Genomic DNA, 4883 nt, shown 5'->3' on the forward strand with positions numbered 1-4883 from the left:
AATTTTCACCAAACTCCCTCCTTCACTGGCCCCTCCCAAACAAAACGTCCTGAGGCCAGCTTCAACTCCAATTACCTGCTCTCCTTTGCAAAATTCAGTCCACTCTGTTACAAAGGAGAATAAGAATTTGGCTCAAATTTTTCAAAAATTATGGTTAAAAAACTTTTTTTTCATGTAATTGAAGAAAAAAAATTTAAAAAGGAGATTAATTAAGACAGGATTAACATTTGATCATTGTTAACTAGGAAAAATATAATAGAAAAGTTTTTAAAAAGAAGAAGAAAAAATGAAGACACTTCTTAAGACAATTGGTCCCTACTCTCTTTGGTGACGACAAAAAGTAACCAGCAGAGTTGTTGACCTTGCCCCATCCTTGAAGGTGTGACTTCCAAGAGTTCTATACTGAGTCCTGGTAAGTGACTTAAGATTTAAAGGAGGGATACTATAGCCAGAACTCAACTTTATACCCTCTATATGGAAGGGCTAGATTCTGACAGGAAAAGTCAACTCCAACTCCAAGAGTCATTTCAGAGTGCATTATTAATAATGGGTTGACACTACTACTAGAGGGTGAGTGGTGGATGGAAAAGGGTCCAGAGGCCAGTGATATTCATACAGCAAAACTTATATGAATAATAAGGGGGAAAGAGGGAATTAGGTTAATACCTCTAGGCTGGAAGAGCTGGTCTCCAGGCATCATTTGAATATGAAAAACAACCATGAAGTCATGAAATTGGTGGTGATTTTTCTACTAACTAGGGATGTGAATGGAGCATTCCCTCCTACCATCTGGGTGCTAGGGCTTAACCTCTCAACCTCAGTTTCCTCATTTGTAAAAATAGGGATAACTATAGCACCTACCTGCCAGGGTTGTTTTGAGGATCAAATGAGATAATATTTAGCACAAAGTCTGGCACACAATAAGAGCTATATAAGTGTTAGCTATTATTATTATTATTATTAATCTATGATCTTTCAAAGTTCTACCCCATGCCACTTTCTTCTTCCACATCAATAATCTGCCTCATCTTCCTCTCATCAGATGTTGGATTTTTCCAACTTTAATAAGGACATTATCAGGACCCTGTATCCTTACTAGTGAATCTTTGCCTATTCTTGCCTAGAACCAGGTCACCACAAAATTCCCAGTAATTTCTAAACCATCCTTTCCCTACCCTTTCTCCAAATTTATATACTGTCTTACCTGATTAGAATGAAAATTCCTTAAGAGCAGGAACTGTCTAGTTTGATTATATTTGTGTCCCCAATAATTAACATGGTGCTGGATATACAGTAAGTACTCAATAAATGATTTTTTATTCATTTATTATACTTTCCTGATGCTTTTTACCCTGAAAAATGATCTCTCCTTCAAATTTCTCATAGTTCTTTCTATCTTCCCTTTAAACTTAACACATTCTTCTTTGTTTCTTTATGTTTTCTTTTCCCTCACCCCTAACCCTAATTAAATTGTAAGCTGATTAAAAGTAGTCTCTTTCAAATCCATCTTTGGATGCCCAGAACCTAACACAGTACCCTTCCTTGCATAGCAATTAATGGAGAGTCATTTTTAAGGAACTACTATGTGCCAAACACTGTACTAGGGGTTGAAGATACAAAAACAAAAGTGAAAACAGTCTCAAAGAGACTATATACAGTCTCATAAGGAGAGACAATAGGTACCATATGTTTGTTTTTACCCCAAACTTATGATTTCTACTTAATCATTCATACGCCTATGTTAATTCATTTAATAACTAGTATTCAAACAGTGCTTTAAGGTTTGCAAAAACCCTTTTACATGTTATATAATCAACAACCCAGTAAGACAGGTACTATACCACCATTTTACAGATGAGGTAACTAAAGCTGAGAGTTTATAACAGATTTGGTCAGGTTTATATAATTAAATATCTGGGGTAGAATTTGAATTCAGATCTTTCTGACTCCAAGGTCAGAACTCTATTCACTATGCCACCTAGCTGTCATACATAGGTATATGCTGAGTGCTGGCCCTGGTGTCAGGAGGGCCTAAATTGAAATCTGGTCTCAGACACTAGCTGAATGACCCTGGGTAAGTCACTTATTCCTGTTTACCTCAGTTTCCTCATCTGTAAATGAGCTGGAAAATGAACATGTGTACAATCTATAAAAGGAGTATATAAACTAAAGTTGTAGACCTCAGAAAGTCATAACTGGAGTAAGCCAAAAATACAGATTCGTTTTAATCCATCTGTGCTTTAGTAGAGCAATCAAGGAACTTGGAGTGAGCCTCTTAGTACTAGCCCTACCACTTGGCTTGACCTTGAACACATCAAAGAAATTCTCTTTTATCTTATACATGAGGAAACCAAGAAACAGAGTTGTACTCACTCATCTCTATGAGTTCTTCCATCTCTAAAGTCCTATGATCTATGCTATTTAACTGGAAACACATTACGATATGAAACCCGCCAGCCTGTTCCCCTAACTTATGCAGAAAAGGCACATGTGTTGATCTGGGTTCCACTATGGTCTTGAGAGCAGCCCCCTTCAGTACTGAATACACAATAAAGTCAAGACATTGACTTAAATAAAGTAAAAATAAGCAGCACTACAATTTTTGTCTTGGTCCTTTCACCCTTATCAGTACCTTCCATCTCCAACTAGGAAAGCTAAGTCTGTGGCAAGAGGGTCCATAGTATATAATGATGGGAAGTTTAGTTCTTGAGAATGTTCCAAGTTTTAGATTTCATTCTATTGAAAATTTCCCCCTTTACAAACAGAACAAAAATACTTCCATTGGATTGGCGACAGGACAAAGCCAATAAACACACGTGTGTGTGTTACACACACACAACACACAATGCATTCCTACAATCTTGCCCTGAAGTCAGCTTCCTGAAGGGTTTATTTCCCCCACCCCCTAGAGTTTAAGACTATTCACAAGCACTTTAAAAGGTCCATTGTTTCCTCCCCAGAAAACTAAGATCTAGAGGCTTTCCCAACTACCTCTCACAAGGAATGGATTCACTTCAAGGGGAGTCCAATTATTCCTAATCCCGAAAGGAAGGGAGCCAAGGAAGGGAGGCAGGCCGAGCCGTGCTGGGGTAGGAAGGAGGAGGGTTATTCATTCACCCGGAATCTCCAACGTGCTCCATCACTAGACGCAGCCCAGTAGGCTGCAGTTGGCTGGCGGTGAGTTGGCCGAACCCGCCGCCGGGTCTGTCTACAATGCACCCAAGAGGGGTAAGACACTCACAGAAATGAGACCGAGACTACAGCTGCTTACCTTCCTCTCCCCAGTTTGGCGTCGGGTAATTCGGGTTTCTAAACGCCGACAGTCAAGACAGACTGAGTTGACGTCCTCCTCCCCCTTGGGCCGGTTATGTTTTCCATGGCAATGGAAACACGTTGAGCCCCGGCTGCAGGGGGGCTGCTGCTGCTGCTGCTCCTTTTACGCAACTGGCAGCGGCGGCAGCCTTTGCCCAGTAGGTGAAATACTTTCCTCCAGAGAGTGACGCGCGCCGCTTCCTCTCTCCTCCACCAGCCCGGAGCCTCAGGGTGGGGGCGGAGGGAAGGAAAGAGAAAGGGGGCAGGGGAGAGAATCCGCGGTGCCCGCCGTTCTTTATCCCGTTCTACAGCTCTGGTCTTTCTTCCTCTCCTTCCTCTCCAAAGGAGGAAGCGAAGGAGAAGAGGGGCTGCTCGGCAGCGCGGCCCAGAGCTCCCTCGGGGAAAGGACAAAGCCGGGGCTGTAGCCGCTGCAGAGAGCTGGCGGCGCTCACGGCAGAGGTGCAGAGCTTGGAGCTCTAGGGGTTCCGCAGCCGAGGAGCTCGCAGCTTTTTCCACCCCAGCCAGCCTGTTTCTGCCTGCAGGGCGCCACGGCCCCGGCAGTGCAGGGCCGGGCCGGGAATCAAGGGTAGGGGCGGGAGACAGACTGGGAGGAAAGGGGAGAAGGCGGCGCTTGGAGACCGAAGGGGCGGTGGCAGCTCCGGGCTCCACCCGCGGGGTCGAAGCGCTAGCTAGGTGAGAGCCCAGCGCCGCTCACTGCTCTCAGCTAGGAACAGCTCCGCTCCCCAGCCTCAGCTACTTTGCCCCGCCTAACCTCCCCTCTGGGGTCGGGGAAAGGAGGCACTATTCCATTCCATTTCCCACACGGAAACTCTCCTTTCCCAACACCCTCACCGTGGGTGTAGTAGGAAATGCGACTGCTCTCCCTTACAATCCTAGCGTTTCCTCCCCCTTTATGCGATCTCAGCGTTGGAGGGGTCCAAAGACACGCTAGTTCAACCTGTACTTAAACTGGAATCTTTCCTACAATACCCCAACTGAAGGCCATCTAGCTTTTGGAGAGACGCAAAAGCCAGAGGCTCCCGAAGTAGTCCAGTTCCACTAGTCAAAAGAAAGTTTTTCCTCGATACATACCGAGCCTAAAAATACTTCTGTAGCCTTCACCCATTTGATCCTGGATTTCTCCCACTGGAGCCAAGGCGAACGGGTCCAGGCCTCTTTATATACTTGAAGAGAGCTAGCATCATCCCTAATTCTTCAGCACACAGATTTAATGCCGTAGAAATCACTAATCAAACCTTACTCGTTTTACAGATGGGGAAACTAAAAAATGAAAGACGGAAAAGTTACTTGCCCAAGGTCACACAGGAAAAATTAGCAGAACTGGGATTTTAACTGGGGCCTTAGGACTTCCAAATATAATGCTCATTTTCCCCACCCCCATCAGAAGGATATTGGATTCAACCCGGCCAGGACCCAACCCCACCTTGCGACCACCCCCACCTTGTGTGCCTCTCGTTTCTCGTGGCTCTGAAATGGTCCTCTAGGTTTAGCTGTGCCTTCTCCTATAGCCCCAGCTGCTTGATGCTCTTGCAGCTGTTAAAATATACCGC

This window comes from Gracilinanus agilis, chromosome 1 (assembly GCF_016433145.1).
Source record: "Gracilinanus agilis isolate LMUSP501 chromosome 1, AgileGrace, whole genome shotgun sequence".
In the NCBI taxonomy this organism is placed as follows: domain Eukaryota; kingdom Metazoa; phylum Chordata; class Mammalia; order Didelphimorphia; family Didelphidae; genus Gracilinanus; species Gracilinanus agilis.